Source organism: Cinclus cinclus, chromosome 14 (assembly GCF_963662255.1).
Source record: "Cinclus cinclus chromosome 14, bCinCin1.1, whole genome shotgun sequence".
NCBI lineage: Eukaryota > Metazoa > Chordata > Aves > Passeriformes > Cinclidae > Cinclus > Cinclus cinclus.
In genome coordinates this window covers 12,450,117-12,467,670 of record NC_085059.1, presented here as the reverse complement: position 1 = coordinate 12,467,670, position 17,554 = coordinate 12,450,117, and positions in this window count along the sequence as shown.

Below are 17,554 nucleotides of genomic sequence, written 5' to 3'. Positions count from 1 at the left end.
CATGAAAAAGAGATTAATAACTTTTAAGTCATGGGTATATCGGAACATATATTGAAAGCAAATTACAGATGTGGGATGGAGCCAAGGCAGAGCATGATCACACCCCAAATGAGATTCGGAAAAAAACTATCTAAATGGATGCAGGTTTCCCCTTGATGATGGGCTTGCAAGATTGCAGAGGAGCTCTGGGCCTGGAATTTGCTGTGAGGGAGCTGTGGTTGAATATTTTACTGTCGCTGTTGTTCTGCAATGCCATAATAAATGTTGATGAATTTGTAAATCACAAAAGCAGGGACCATGGATGGGTGCTTTCATCCAAGGACTAGAACAAACATTTTTGGTGTCAGCCTATGCCAGAGAGATTTTCATTATTATAAATTAAAAACAAGGGGGGAAAAATTAAAAAGTTAAACAAGCAACAGTTGTTTGGAATGGGGCCCTAAACCTAAAATATATAAATGATGTTCAGACACATGTTGAGAGACAGTGACAAGAAAATGTTCAGCACAAGAGCTGCAGAGTCATTAATAACTATTCTGCTGATAGGGCACTGTTTTTGTCCAGCCACATGAAATAAGTAACTTTCAGTGCTTTCAAGAGGCTTTGGTGACCCAGCCTCTTCCACATCTACGTTGGGCTGCACTGGTCAGAGCCTCCCGTGACAACTTTGGGGTATGTCCCTGGTGACTGCACAGGGATGTGGAACAGCCTTGCACAGCACATTAGGAAACACTGAAAACAGCTGAATTAGCAAAGTGTCAATAGACGTTTTAACATTGGGGGTAGCAAAGCAGAGGTAATAGAGAATAAATATCAAAAGAAAACAGCAACTGCCGTTCAAAGCCTTCTAGAAGGAGACTGTAGACATATACAGTCTCCAAGATGAATTATGAATATTAGTTTGTTTGGAAAGGTATTTGCCCTTTGGACAGCCATATTTTTGTTTTGAGCTTCAGAACATAAATAACAGTCCTTTATACCCCAGGCTTACATTTTACTTCAATGACGTAAATGTGTTCCCAACTTTCAAAGGCCAGCTGTCCCTTACAGCAAGAGGTAGCAATTATATAAAATTCTTTTATTGCATGGAGGTATTTTCAGTCCTTTAAGTTTATGTGCCCCAGGTGAAGCAATATAAACAAACTATAGCTGTCACAATTGTGTTAATAATGGAAACTGCATTTGGAGAAGTTTTAGGGACAAAACCTATAACTTTATACTGCTGAGGTGTCAAACCTTTCCAATGTAAAATAGAAGTGCAGCTGTGTAAGGTACCGAGAAAGGTTTCTGCAAAGCAAACATTCACAGACTCTTTAGGTGTATTAAGGTGGTGGCTCCCAAGCTACAGTCGTTATTCAGAATTGCTGCAAAAAATAAGGTTAAAAATACATTTAAGTGTCTCTGGGTTTTAGGTAAACTTCAGATACACAAAGTCAAATCCCCCCCTAATCCAATCTCAATGAAATCCATATTTTACAGATGTCCCTGTGTTCATGGCTGATGGCAGCAATGAAATGCTGAGGCACAGCCTGAGCATGGACACATCAGACAAGCCAGAACGGCTTTTGGCTTGGGCAATTGCTCCTTCAGCCTCAGTGCTGGACTTTTCTACTGTGGATTTCTAATCCCTTAAGTTAAACTTAAAAAACAGACCAGACAAAGCAATTGATTGCAACAGTGCAGGTATTTGCGTTTGTTTGTTGTTTTTTTTTTTTCCCCATAACCCCAGCAGATAAATAGAGAAATGCTACAGACATAGAACAGTTTGAAGGTTCAGAGCCAACAAAAAACACACCAAAAAGTGCTGGTGAACCTATGGATGACTCTAATTTGCTGCTCTGTCCACCCTGAGAGCAGAGCACAGTGCAGCTTCCAAAGGGACTTGGTGTTCCCAGCTGTGCATGGAGCTGGAGCTAAGCTGATTTTGATCTCCAGCTCTTTGGATTTGTATAACAGTAACATCCTGAGCCACGTGGAAGACAATAATTCTACTCTACAACAATTTTTAGAACCAATTTTCATTCTGCAGCCAGAAATACTGGTTTCCTTGCATAGAATCACAGGTTTGGGTAGAAAGGGACCTTAAAAACCATCTTGTTCCAACCTCCCCACCGTGGGCAGGGACACCTCCCACTAGCCCAGGTTGCTCAGAGGCCCATCCAGTTCAGTGTTCTGTAGCCTGGAACACTTGCAGGGATGGGGCAGCCACAGCTTCTCTGGACAGCCCCACCCTGGTGCCTTACCACTCTCACATGTAAGAAATTCTTCCTAATAGCAATCTAACCCTACCTGCAGTCTGGTTTAAGCCATTCCCCCTTGTTCTCTCACTCCAGGCTCTTGTCCAAAGTCCCTCTTCAGCTCTCTTGGACCCCCTTTAGGCACTGAAAGGGCTCTCAGGTCTCCCTGGAGCCTTCTCTTCTCCAGGCTGAACACTCCCAGCTCTTTCAACCTGGCTCCAGAGCAAAGGAGATCCAGTCCAAAACCATTCATATCCACAGAAATGAATTCACACTCACCCATGACAAAGTCAAGGCATTTGCTATCAGTCAGTCTTCCAGCAGGGCAAGGCAAAGCTTTGGAGGCAGAGAGGGAAGGTTTGGATGCAGTTCACGTCTCTTGCTTGGTGAACTGACAATGAGGAGAATTGAACTTCAAAGACTTCCATTACACAGTCAATGACATTTAGGAAGAAAAGGAAAATTACCGCTTTCTTAGCAGATTTAAAAATGCCATCCATGTCCATGGGTATAATTTTCCACTGAGGAAAAAGAATTTCAGAAGCAACATATGGACCATGCAGTGGTTACCATAACAACCAGCCTCCAAAAAAATCCCTATATATGTATACAGAAATCAAATGCATGTAATAATTATGGTCATAAGTAATTTAAGAGTTCCATCTTCCTAACTTTTTTTTTGTCTATTAAAAGTCTAATTCATGCTTTGAATATCTGCTTACTCTGCTGGCTCTTGAACCTCCACATATTTTGCAACTGAAAGTCAGTCATCACTACTGACAGTCACTGACAACAGAGTGAAATCTAATTTAGTTAATTCAAAATGTATGCTATAAGCATACATTCTGGCTTTAGGACCAGAATGATTTAAGCTCTGGGAATACAGCTGAGATGACATATAAGTTTATAAAATGCTAGCAGTTTAAAACAAGCATAAAGGGGTTTGAATGCCAGAAGAATATTTCAAAAACAGGGTGTTTTACTGGGGAGAAGGGAATTTGGGGTGTTTCAGCTCTCCCCTTCCTCAGTGATACCTGTGTCATGGATTAGGCTCTCCCCAGAGGCCTGGTGCTCCCATCACAGTGAGCATGGACTTTCACTTCTGCAAAATTTTATAGTCTCTGGGGGGGGGGGGATCTTAACAGATTCTATGGTTTGGCATGGCACTCTTCCCACATTTCTCTGTGTTTTGGCATCAGGAACCAGAGATATTCCTTGTTGTCTGCTGGATGCTCTGGAAACTTAACAAAGATGGATTTCCTAAATGGGAATCTGGGAATAAAAAACCTCTGTAGTTGAAAGTAGGTGGAGTCAGTGCCAAGAGAAGATCTCCTGACTGTGGGACAGGAGGCATCAGGTACACTGATGTTTTCTTCCAGATCCTGCTTCCAAAGATGCTGAGAGGAAATATTTCACCCTTGCTCCTGGGGCATCAGTCTTTTTGGCTGGCTGAAGTGGGGAGAGTTAATCTTAATTAGATATAAATTTTACAGACTGATATCACAGTTTATGAGCTGACAGTCCTGAATGCTGAAGTCAGTCCCAGCATCCAGAAGCCCCAAATGAGGTTCAGCTCCCATTATGTTCTATCTTCAGCCAGGCAACAAATCAATTAAGTGCATAATAAATGAACAGACTCTTTACAGTGTTCAGGCTCTCAGTGAGCTTTGACACATGCTCTAACTCAGTAGTGTTAAGCTTAGACTGTTAAAAGCATTTTTTCATCACACATGACTCTTGTTCCTGCAGGTAGGAGCCACCTCTGTATCTGCTGTGCCAAAGCCTGCACTCCTGTTTGTGAGATGCTGCATCTCCTGTGTGCAAACAAGGATCCTGCTTCCTTCTCAAAACAAACAGTTGGAACTGTCAAGTGAGTATCTGTTTGTCACTGCGACTTCTCACAGCCCCTCCTTGCCCTGACTGCTGCTCCCCTTCCTGCTCCAAGCAGCAGAGGCTGAGAACTTAGTGCCAAAGGAGCTGAAATGCAGCTTTGGACAGGTTCGGTGCAGGTTGCCCCCATTTCCATGCTTCCAGCCCTTCCAGCTGCTTGTTCTTTCACCCTTTCAAAGCAAGTTGAGCAGCTTGGGAAGAACAAGGTCCTGCAAATGTCTCTTCTGATGGAATGTATTGCTAATGCTCTTAAGTGGACGTTTATCCTGCACTGAAAACTGACAGAAAGTTAATAAAATCACATTTCTAAGCCCCTTGAGGACTTGTTCCTCATGAGAGTTATTTCTATCACAAGATTTAGCTCTCTCCCCCTGGCTGCTTTGTGGCAAAGTCACTGAGGAAAAGACCAAGACATTATTATTGTTGTTACATGAGCAAAGATGTATTTGTTGTCCCTGAATGGAAGTCAGCACTGTTAGAGACAGAAGAAGACCTTGGCTGAACTTAAATCCTTTCCTTAGCATGAGTGGATATAAATGTAACTTTTGCTCAAATGTCATTTCACTCCGGTTGCAGAGACAATTGATTCTGTCTTGATCCACCATAAAATAAAAGCAATCTTTGGGTTTTTTGTTATTTATCCATTTTTTTGCAATGTCTCATGGGTCTGTGACATTCCCCTTCTTCCTGCTGTGGGGACTGGTGTTTTTTTTTCAGTTTTGCTTCATTTTGTTCCTCTGTTTAGGCAAGAAAGGAGGTGCTTCTAAGCCAGGAGTCATCAAAGTCCACGTCACACCAGGACTGAATCACCCTGGACCTCATCTGCTGGGGAGGAGACTTCCAAATGTTAATCTAGTGTGACATGCTGAAATTACAGCTGCTGCCTGGCAGGTAAATGAGAAAGAATCCCCAAACTTGAGGGTTATGGGAAGATATTCCACCTTGCTGCTTTGCTTGGTGGCCATCTCTGGGAGCTGTGATGCCACCCACCTGGCTCCCAGACTGACAGGGGTCACCCTCCCTAACCACATGGTAGGAGCAAAGCACTGTCCCCAGAGATGAAAACAGCTTGTTGTAATAGTTTTTCTAGCTCAGTCATAAATGGCAAAACAGATGACTTCTAGGAAACCTGGACCCATGTTTGCTGGTTAAGGGAAGGCCACACTTGTCAGTCTCAGGGGGATTACAGTTCCACCCACATCCCATGGAGAATGTGTGGGTTTATGGATGATACAAAGTTTGGTAATTATTCCTTTGAAACGGCCCTTCTTTTCATTCTGGACATAGAATATTCTTTCTGATGTCTATACACATAATAATTCCTCTTAATACTTTCCCCATAAAAAATTCACTTTACAGAGGGAACTCCACATGCCTTTAGGACTCAGAGGAACAGCAATCCTGAATAGGGTAGAAACTCAGCAGCATTTTAAAGTCTGGCAGCAATAACAAAGCCACAAGAAGCACACAGTGAGCAGTGTCTTAGGGCTGGGTATTTTGTTTCTCACATTGCAACACTTGATCTTGCATGAAACACAGCACTCTTGGGTCCTTAGCTTAGCACTCATAAGAAGCAAAGATAAAAATGTGTCTGCACATCCCCATGTTTATTGTGAGAGACACCAAGATGCAGAATCTGCACAGGTCCCTCTGACACCAGCACACAGAATGAAACAGAGGGGACTTAATTGTCAGAAAAAAAAATTATTGTACACACAGAGACTCTGAGTTTTTAAACTCAAGCAGCTGAAGAGGAGAGCCATGATCTGCAGGTAGCACGCCAACCGTGAGTCTTGAATATCTTCGTTGTCAGTCCTGCATTTCCCCTTTTTTTCCTGGTGAAGGGGAATGTGCCAAGACTGATGCTATGATCTGTGGATTGTGTGCTGAGAAGGCAGCATGTGACACCTGCTGCTTCCTCCTAACCTGCTGGGCAGAATCTGTCCATCCTCAGGACACAGGAGCCTGTGGGTCCAGACTTGCTGGCAGTATCAGGCGTCCTGGCACTCACAGGGTGCTCCTGTCTCTGCACAAGGCTGCACAACAACTTATGTCATCACTCCTGGCTGCTGTTCAGGAAAGATCTCTAGGGAAGGACTTACATTCCTTTGAAATGAGACTTAAACACACAGCTCAGGTGTCTCCTGGAGCAAAGGTATCTATACACGTGATAAAGGTGAGGAGGTGGCACAACTCACCTGGCAAAGAACAGGCACCATTCCCACAGTCTTCCCTCTTGTCCTTGCCAGGACAACATCACGGTGCCCCAGACCCACAGATTTATCCCCCCCCCAGGCTTGAAGAGAGGCCATTCACAGGACAAATTTTCCTGATCTTTCCAAAGTTCTCCCCAGGATAGAGATGCCAGGCTTGAAAAAAGTCATTTACCAAATGATTTTCTAATGTTTGTGTCTGCAGCGGAAATTTCTCATGCTTTTAATCTGTTGCAGAAGAAAAGTGGAAACAGGGAAGGCTTTATGATTTTAAAATGTTCTAACATTTATTTTGGTGTTTTGGTTTTTATTACAATTATGCTTGTGACAAAGGAAATTTCTCAAGACTTAAGAGCTAATGTTTGCTTTCAGCCACAAATGCATTTTCAATTAATGTCAGAATATGCTAAAACTATTATTTTGCTGCCTCAGTAGGGAAGAAAAGCCTCTGGCACATGAGTGTGCGACACTGTCAGTCCCATTACTTGTGAACACTGCTCAAACACACCTTCCTCTTACTATCCCTTTGCCTTTGAGGTCACAATTGTCCTCTGTGGAATTTCTCTTGAGATGGATTTCTCTCTGCAGACTTCTTGGTGAGTATTGTGTTAAAGACATCTAGTTCTCTTCAGGCTGGTGTGTGAGAGGAAATCTGTTGTTTTCACTCTGTTCTGATCAGAAATGCTGAATATGCATCTCTTGAAATACTTATTTTCCTTTCTTGCAACCACACCTGTAAGTGCCACATTCCATGCTGGAGCAATGAGAGCGGTTCCAGTGATGTACAGACTGGTGTCTTCACAGAATCACAGAGCAGTTTGGGTTCAAAGGGATCTTAAAGAGAGAACTCCCTGCTATGGGCAGGGATGACACCCACTACATCAGATTGCCCAGAGCTCCGTCCAACCTGGCCCCATCCAAGCCATCAGCTGCTCTGGATCTCATTTCAAGGCTCTGTGTTCTTCCATGAGGCATCTAAATCGCAAAATGTTTAATATAGTCACTTAACTCCTGATCCCTGGATTTCCTACCTGAGCGTGGTAAATAGCTTATATCCACTTCTGGCATTATATCATATTTATTATAGCTGTGGAAGTCATGCCAGCCAGTGAATTAGATCACCTTATGACACTTCCTTGACCTCTGCTTCAGTACAAGCAAACCAAACAAAATTATTCTTTAGGTGTTTTTCTTCTACCATTTCATGTTTCAAGTAGAAAACCTTGCAGGAATTTCAGATCTCAAAAGATAAGTACCAACAGAGAAAAGGTGCTTCTCTGTTTTCTGAAGCTTTGCTTATATAATGCTTCCCCAGTCAACACCTGTTACTTAAATCTTTATGTTTTCCTTCCCAAGCACAGCTTCCTGATGCCTGAGATGTGCAGCTGGGTTATGGTTGCCTTCTGTCATGGCCAAGGGCAGGCAGTCCCCAGTGCCTGGTGGAGAAGGGATGCACTGCCTCCCCAGCAGATGTGCTTTGATCTGGCAGCCCTGCCCGCCCCCTCCATCTGTGGATCAGACCTGGCCACACAACAGACGCTGCTCCGCGGAGGGAACGGAAACCCAGGAGTAAACAGCTTCCTTGTGCTGCTCCAGGATCACCTAAAATATTTTGACCCCTAATATTATAAGTTGTGATTGCATTAAATACAGCAAACATGTGGTGTTCTCAGAGGTGGAGGATGCAGGCACCACATCTTGAGCAAGTTAGGTAGAGCTCAGTGTCTGTACATGGTGCATGAATTCACAGGCAGCACGTTGGGAGGGAGCCCTGGACTGGGATGCCACTTTGATCTGATCCTCTCTGGTGCTGCAAAGCCATTTGCTGCAATACATGTCCAGACACACTGGACTTGCAGAGGGCTTTTCCCAGGCTTGTGGATTGGGGTAGATGGTAGGAGGCAATAACACTAAATGCCTTGCATGAGTTCCATCATATAGATAAAGAACATAGAGACTAAAAGAGGGATTAAAACAGTCTGAGGGTGGAGTAGCCAGGATAAGGAAAACCAGGATGGGAAAAATGTATTTCATCCTGGCAGTAAGACAAATAGATTAATGTAAAAATGTAAGAAAGGCTACAGTGGGGTACCGAGTGTTTAACTATCCTGGGAGCCTGTGGTCACCTGCAGCCAACACCACATCTGAGGACCACAGACCTGACTGCAGGAGCAAGGTGAGAGTGTGTCCCCCAATTTACTTTCCCAGGTTATAAGCAGGGTTTTTAAAACCGTTTTATTTTTAAACCCTACGTCCTTTAAACTGTTGTGTTCTTCTGCTTCCTAAAAACATCTTGGGTCATTTCATTTCACACTCAAAGGGGAGATTTGCAGGTGGGATGAGCTGCCCAGCTGGCACCTACCCCCATGCACGGCAGCATGGCATGTCCAGACTTTGTTGCCTGTGTCTGGTTGCAGAGGAAGGGAGCTGTGGGGCTCAGGGACAGCAGCATTAGTCACCTCCATACCAAGGCCCTTGGAGCTGTTTGCTGTTTGTGGAATGTTGCGATGGGTGTTTGGTTTCTATTGGTGACATAAATCAATCTCACTGCCTTGGCACTACTTCTCCAGAACAAAGAATTCCCAGAAAAAGGGAACCCCACTGCTGGGTTGTATAATATGAATGTGTGGTCTTGTTGCCAAATGGTATTTCCAACACTTTTTTTTTTTTTCTGCAACCAGGATACAAGTAGGATTCTAATGAAAACAACACATGGAAGACCTCAGGATAAGCCCCAGCGTCTGCTGAAGAGTACATAGCTCTGGTCTGAGTCCTAAAGCCAACAGAGATGCATCTAAAATAACCAGCAAAGGAAAACAAAAGTGAGGCAAGAAGGAAAGTCTATATGTGCCTGCAGATTAATGGCTGTCTTGTCCAGGCTGTGGGGTTAAATTCCAGGCTTTGCATATGAAAAAGCAACATGTAGCAATAGGAATGGAGTGTGTCCAGAGAAGGGCAATGGGAAAGGGGCTGGAGCACAAGTCTGATGAGGAGCAGGTGAAGGAACTGGGGGGGCTCAGCCTGGAGAAAAGGAGGCTTGGGTTGGACCTTCCTGCTCTCTGCAACTCCCTGAGAGAAGGCTGTAGCCAGGTGGGGATTGGGTTCTTCTCCTGTGTAATGAGAAATAGGACAAGATAAAACAGTCTCAAGTTGTGCCAGGGGACATCTAGATTGGATATCAGGGAAAATTTGTTCATGGAAAGAGTGGTGAAACATTGGAATGGACTGACCAGGTGGAATGACTGTCCATGGAAGTGTGCAAAAACTATGTAAATATGGCACCTGGGGACATGGTTTATTGATGGCCTTGGCAGTGCTGGGTTAATGGTTGGACTAGATGATCCTCAAGGGTTTTTCCAACCTTTTTGATTCTATGATTCTGTAAGCAGAACGTATGAGCAGCCAGGGAGAGAGTGTTGGGTGTTCTCCAGCTGAGATTCAGAGAGGAGCTGCCGTTCCCTGTGGCTGGGGACAGCTTCTCTCCATCCCCATTTTGTTGGCTGATGAACCACAGGGAATTCCCTGAACCTTCAAAAATCCATCCCTGGAGCCCTCCTGCCTCTTGGTGCATTGAACAACTCCTAGCAGAGAGGTGAGTTGTGAGCACCACAACTAAAACGAGAAAAAACCAAAAGCCTCCGTTCCTCAAACCAGAGCTCTCTGTCCAGAAGTATTCAAGGAACAAACTGTTTCTCCTTACTGTGAAGACTCAGGCAGCCTTGGGATAAGGTCTCCACTAATACCATTAAAATATTTTGACAGACTTTTAAGCAAAATTTCTTCAGGGCAAAGTCTTTTCTTTCAGGTTACATCACACAAGTGACAAACATTTTATCTCAGCTATAAAACTGAATATTTCCCATAGTTTTTTGACAGGTAAATTTTATAATGATCGCAGGTGATAGGATACAAATATCCAGAAGCATGCCCAGGCAGGCTGATTTAAAAAAACTCCATGATTTTATAGGGGGTAATGTACTCAATGGAGAAACCAATGACTGAGCAGAAGAATACTTCAAGAAGAAAGTTTAAAAACAAGTCCTTAAAATGGCAGAAACCTTCCAGCCCAGTTTCACACTGGTCAGTGTACTGGTGGAGCAGTCATACCTTCTTACACTACCCCTGCCTGCTCCAGCAGCATCCTCCCAGATTGCTAATGGGAGATTAATTATATCCTTTGCGTCTGATTCCTGCAATTTTTTTCAGAGGGAAGCACTAAAGAACTACAAGTGGCAGGAAGTCATTCATTTGGGAGGTGGAGCTTGGGGTTTTTTTTCTGCCTGAAAATATCTCTGGCAATGTATGAAGTACATTTCCATTTACGTTGGCCATTCAGTACATTTTTATGGGATTTCATCTTGCCTTCTGACACCTGCCAGTTTGCTCCATGGAAAACTGTATTTTTGGGCACATTGCAGCAATACCCAAGAACTTAGAACATGGATTTCAACATCCCCTGGTTGGAAGAATCTTGGAGTGACAGCAGAGCTGTTTTCCAGTTTACACAGTAAGCAGCACTGCTATCCTCCAGGCAACACCTCCCTGCATCCAGCCTTGTTCTGACTCAGTATGCAGAGCAGACTTTAATGAATTCTGATTTCTCTGAGTGTATTTTCAATTTTTTCCTCTTTCCCACAAAACCCAAAATAAAATAAAAGTGCCCAAAAGAAAGGAAAATTGCAAGTGATTTTACTATGAACCCCTGAGGCATCAACTTTTGGAGACATACCTGCAAAGGAGTAAAGAAGCCATCCAAGGATCAGGAGTCAATGCCATGAAATTCAAAATTTCTTAGGAACAAGTCTGAAAAAAAAAAAAAGATCCTGGTGTGGATATATCGGGCAGGATTGTGGCTCTGTGGGTTTAGGAATGAGGTGCAGGTGGGCAGCATCCTCCATGATACCAACACCACCAGAAAGTGACAAAAAAAAAAATTTAGAACCTTTTAGAATCCTTTTAGTACCTTTTTAGAATGTCTCAGAAGAGACGTTTGTTCCTCTGTTATCTAAATTTATGAGAGTCAAGCATTCAAATCCTGAGGATTTTCTAGTGCCCCACAGTGTATGTGTGTACTTTCTGACCAGACTTTGAGTATCTGAAATGGCTAAATATTAAGATCAGAAAAGTGGATTGAATAGAGACATCCTAGCCTCATCAAAATCCCTCCTGTGCCTCTTCTACCCACGAGCTTTAGCACCATATAGCTGCTCTTTTCTTAAAAAAAAAAAAAATCTGTTCCCATAATTAGGTTCCTCTCTTCCTGTGAATCATACTCAGATGATTTTTTAGGACCTTTCGTTCTCTCTCTGCTTTCCATGTTAATCCAAATCTCCTTTCCTAATTAAAGTTTTATTCTACAAGAGTCTTTAACATTCACTTCTAAGTGGTAAAATCAAATCCAGATCCTGTTGATAAGGAAAACTCATTCCTGGTTGATTGATAAATTTAATTAAATACCAATATTTTCCTTTAATTGCTAGATTATTGCCAAGACAACAGCTTCAGGGATTATTAGGGATGCAAAGGGAAAGGCTCCTGAAAGCTGAGCTACACAACTATTTCAGGTTTGCTTCTTCCCCTTTCCCAGAAGGGACTTTATCTGCTTAATGTTACCTGAAGGAGCAGGGTATGGGCAGGGTCTGAGTTCTGATCACATGTGACCTTTCTGTGCTTCCCTGTGGTTGGAAAAGGCCTCAAAGATCATCAAGTGCAGCTGTAGCCCCAGCACTGCCAAGTCCACCACTGACCCAGGTGCCCACACCCCACCTCCAGACACATCTGTACAGTCTCTCTTAGGATTCCCCTTTCTACTCCCTTCAGCTTCACTGAACTGGCTGGACCTTGCAGCATTTTCAATTTGCTGAAATACAAGATGTGAGCAGCCAACCTGTGCCAAGCCTTTGCCTGGACATATCTCTGTTTGCACTGAGAATTGCAATTACTGACCAAGAGATGGCAGGATGGAAACTGCATTATGAAAAATATCCCATCTGCATTCCTGGGGCTTCTCCTTATTACAATGCCCTGCACTGTTGCAACACAGTGTTCATCTCTGGAGAAAGTGGAAAAACCTGGTTATGGGTCTATTGTAGCCTGTGTGTGTGCCAATAACCATTATCTTCCCAAAACCATTGAATTCCCAGAGAAAATAGGGTGGCTGTCACAGACCAGGGATTCTCTAATTAATTCCAACTTTATTTGCCATGAATCACTGCTTATTTCAGTTACAGTCTACAACTGAAACATGTACAAATGGGAAGGTTTAAATTCAAGGATTTATTCTTGCCACTGTTTTTAATAAATTACTGGTGAACAGAAGGCAACTGCAACTATTTTTTTTCCAGTAATCACATTTATTTTGGTAAATTGTTATTACAGAAAATAACCTAACCATAATAAAAGAGGCTAATGGCTTTTTCTTTCAACAATCAACAAAGCCCTTCCCCTAATGTACCAATCTTATTTGTGGGATGTGAGTCAGACATTCATTTTTATGAAAAATAGAGGAGCAGAGCTGATTCACATGAAAGGTATCATGGTAATGATCTTGGTGACAGGATAAAGCCCTGAAAGAGAAGTCAGATAAACTTTCCAAGCAAGACCTTCCACTGTCCTCCATAAACCAGATAATCTGTGCTCAGATAGGAGAGCTACTAAATAACTCTTTCAAAGAGCAATTTCATCCCAAGGCTCCTTATCTTGGCAGAGATGTTGTCGTGACGCCAAATTATTCATCACAGCCTATTAAGATGTCAAATCTGGAAGTTCTCTTTAATTTGTTTATGCATCTTAGGAAACTGTTTATAGTTTCCCATCTGTTAAAGAAACACTATTTAATATGTATTAACAGGGCTGTAATTTTCATATGGTCTCTACCATGCCTTTGATGAAGGGATGAATGAGATACATTGAGGGGATTCTGATCACTGAGCAGAGAGATGGAGGGCCCTTGATACGTTTCCCAGGCTTCTTTCTGACCAGTCAATTAAAACATCAAGCCACAAGCTCACTAGAGCAGGACCATTACGGATCACTAAAAGCAAAAAAACTTGCTGTCTGCCTGGTTCAACCCAATAAGGACTGGCAGAGAACATGTCCAAAAATACTATTCCCTTAAACATACCTATGAGATCCACTTCATTTATTACACACTTATTTGAAGGGCAACTTAATCATTTTTAGTTATGATTCTCACTAGGCACCTCCACCAAGTTTGCATCAACCTTAGTATGTGACTGTGATTAGGTAATGGTTAAATCTTCCTTGATTTTCACGCATTAACTCAATGCTGGCAAACAATAATATTGCAAAACCAAGTGGTCCCCTACCCTCCTTCTGAAATCCTGGCATGGCCACAGCCTCTGGGCAGTTCCTCCACGTTAATATTACCCACAGCTCAGTCCATGCTTTGCCAAGCAACCACCACGGGTCAGAAGTGCTCATGAGAGTATGAAGTCACAATAGCATAAGATAAAATCAAAATCACTGGCCATCAATAGTTTCTACCAAGGGCGACCTTGACACGTGCAGTGCAATGTGAGGGATTCCAGCTATAACGCTCCCATTAAATGGAACAAAAGACATGAGACTAATTCTCCACATGCATCACAGGCTTTATGTTGGTCCAGAGGCTCAAAATTCAGCTCTCAATTTAAGTAATGTATTTTGTGATTTATGTTCCCCATCCCATGTTTCCATTCATGTGCTACTGTTTTTCTGTTTCATGCACACTCTAGGTTGAGCTGTTGAGTATTTTGGAGTATGAGCATATGTGACATGCTAATGGTGGTGATCTTCATAAAACAAAGCTACTCTTACTTTCTTCAACAGATTTGATTACTCCTTCTCCAGTATTTAAAATTTCATTTTCATGGCCATGGAAAGATTGGCTTCAGCATTTCAAGATAGTTTTTCTCACCAAACATTCCCGGTTTCACTGGTTCCTCAGCTGGCACCTGGGGTGGAGGGTCCCAGAGGATCACGCTGGCTCATGGGCAACTGCATTCCCCCTCCCTCACCACAGAGCCAACCTCACCTTGCAACCTCCAGGCACAGGAATGCACACATTGGATGGGAAGAGGGCAATCCCCACTGAGTGGGAGCAAACCTCAAGCTCTTGCTCAGTGCTGAGAGCAGTGATTGTGTGGGAGTGGCATCTGATCCACTGATTAATTCAACTGTTTCATTTCCGACGTCCTGTTATTTTACCCCCATGGTGATTTACTGATGTTAAAAATTTGGGTTAGCAGGTGGAATCTTCCTTGTTGCTGGTAGCTGCCAGAAGAGCAGGTGCCTTGTTTCTGGTTTTAAGAGGTTTTTTTGTTTTTCTTTCCATGGATACTTTTTTCTTTTCGAATATGACAGCCTTATGGCTTTTTTCTTTGCAATTCCTATATTTTCTTTTTCTTATTTCCTAATCTCTGACTTTGGAATGTTTTCATATTTGACAATCACTGGTATTTCAACAACTTCCTAATCTCTAGGATTTCCTTCCTTCTGTAAATCATCTTTAAAAATGCAGGAATCCCTTGTTATTTCCCCCTTCATTTTCATTGTTTCATTCATGACAAGTAACATTCAATCCAGAGAGCATTTAAGACCAATTTCAATTTCTGCATGAAAAGAATCCCAACATTTTTTCAAGGCTGAAGGAGGATTTTGCCAGAGGGAATACTTGTTCTCTCTAGTAACAAGGTGACATGGTGCCAATTTGGTCTAATTTCATGTGGGGCCAGGAAGGATTCATAGAAATGGCTGCAATATTCATTCAGCATTTCTTTCTGAGATTGTCCTAAATAAACTGAGAGCTGCGTGATGTCCATGGAGTTCTTTCCTTCTTCGCAGGGAAATGGGAGACCTGTGCTTATTCTCACAGGTAGCAACAAAAGAGACCATCTGCTTGGTTATTTTATAATCAGCTATTTATCTGCATGTGGGCACTGCAGGATGCTTCAAACCTGCCCCGTGACGCCAATGGCTGGAGGGAAGCCAAGATGGCTGCACATTTTTTGGGGCAGGGACCAGGCACTTGGTGGGTTCTGTGCAGGGTCAGGAGCTGGACTTAGGTGATCCTTGTGGGTCCCTCTCAATTCTGTTTCCGTGATTCTATGGTCTGCCCCTGAGTGAGCCCCCATGAGCAGCCCCTTGGGCTGCACTCCATGCTGATGTGACTTACACACATCATTTTGTGCAAAAGGGCGGCCGAAAGCCAAAAGGGCAACAGGTGAGACAAGAAATCAGCCAAATGGGCATTGCACAGGGGAGGGACTGCAGCAATGGGTTCTCTTGGCAATTTGCTGCTTGCAACCTTCAGAGGAGGAAGGAGCCCAGCAGTGACAGTAATTGCAGTAATCAAAGTAAATCACATCTTGCCATTTGCCTACATGACATTTTTCTCCCTGTACATGAGAACAGAAATTAATTTTCTGGTTGTATTTGAAGATGATGATTTCACAGATTTTACAGGAGCATTAATTACACATTTCAGCTTTCAGCGCTGGAAAAGAAAATTGTCTGGAGAAGAGAATTTCAGTCCTTTTTGTGAGATTTTGAAGAAAGCTGTGAAGAGCGTAAGTCAGAGCAAAAATGGACCCCATGTACATTGGATTGGTGATATCCTTAAATGAGAAGTTGTGCTTTGAAGTGCAGTGAGAAAATAGAGATTTTTATCTGAATGAAGTAGGAAGATAATTGCACTCAGAAGCTTTAATCAGCATGCTTCGGATTTAAGCAGATGGATACACAGGGCAAATCTGTGAAGGATGAATTATTTATTTTAGGCACACTAAAACTTTGTCTCTTAAAGGTCATCAAACTTTCAACGAAGTTGACGAAGTCTGCTGCATTGGTGAATGAGATTAATCTTCTCATTAGTGAGAGGCAACATTTTCTTTTGAACTTGATATGCCTGGTAGGGGAACAAAAAAAACCACAGAACAAAATCATTTATGGAAAAGTACAGCTGAAGAGCATCTGTTTGTCTTACAGCAGTGGTTCTGCCCAATTGATTAAAAAAAATTAAACTGGGAACCTTAGAGCAGAATAATATGTTCTGACCAGCAGGCACAAATATTTGACATACCTATCATTCTTAATAGGATTGCAAAATTGAAAGCTACCCCAATCAAGCAGCATTTATCAATTAGTGTGATGTCCCTGTAGTAGCTAAGGGATTTTGGTGCCTAGGGTAGTAAAAGAGTCATTTATACCCTGTATCAGAAATCAGCAGTGTATAAAAAAGAAACACCATTGTTCATAATTGACTCCAATGAGACTGCTCACATGGGTGAGCCTAAATGCATGCAGGAACAGTTAAAATGATTTACTGTACTTTGCATTTAAATCAGACTTGGTCAAAACTGGGCCCCCAGCTTGAATTTCTCCATCTGGATCCTGATCAGTGGGGCCAAATTTTTATTTCTGAGGTTATGTTGCATTTCAGACAACACAAGATGGTTGCCTGCAGAAGCCTGGATCCTTGGTCATGTTGCTAGTCCTCCCAGTTGGAATTTCCATGGCAATTCCACACAAGGGAACTTGATGCGTGCCCATGTGCCAAAGGGGTTTATAGGCAAAGGCAACTTAGACTCTTCTGGCCACCACAGAGAATCAATGGAAGAACTAAAGAGAGAACCTGCATTATTAATGGAGATAAATGCTAAGATTAAGGCTCATGCACAATTAAAATACCAGGTTGTTCAGTAAAGAAGGTCTCCAGTAGGCACATTCTAATATGGGACCACAGAGAGGAACATTGGGTAGTTGAATGTATGTGAATATTAAAACTCGTGTGAGCTAGGAAAAAAGCACCTGAGATCCCAGCAACTACTCAGATGCCACGCTGAGTTTGTGTTACAGACTTGAGTTGATTTTCACTCTTGGAGTGGGACCAGGATAAAATTAATGGTTATTTTTGTGACTTTTATAGGAGCACAGATTCTTCATTGTGCTCAGCAAACACAAACATTTCAGCAAACAATGTCTTTTTTCAATTGCATGGACCTCAGCCTTACTACTTTGGAGCACGGCATACACATTTCCATATAAGCTTCTCTTTACTCAGGAAAGTATTTCAAGATGCACAGAAGTCCCTTTTCTAATCAAGAAGTGAGTGAAATAAAAATCCTCAACAATGAGCCAACATGCCTTTCATAGATAACTGCTTTGTAATCATTTATTGAATATAATTGCACAAAAATTTCTACAGCAATTTCA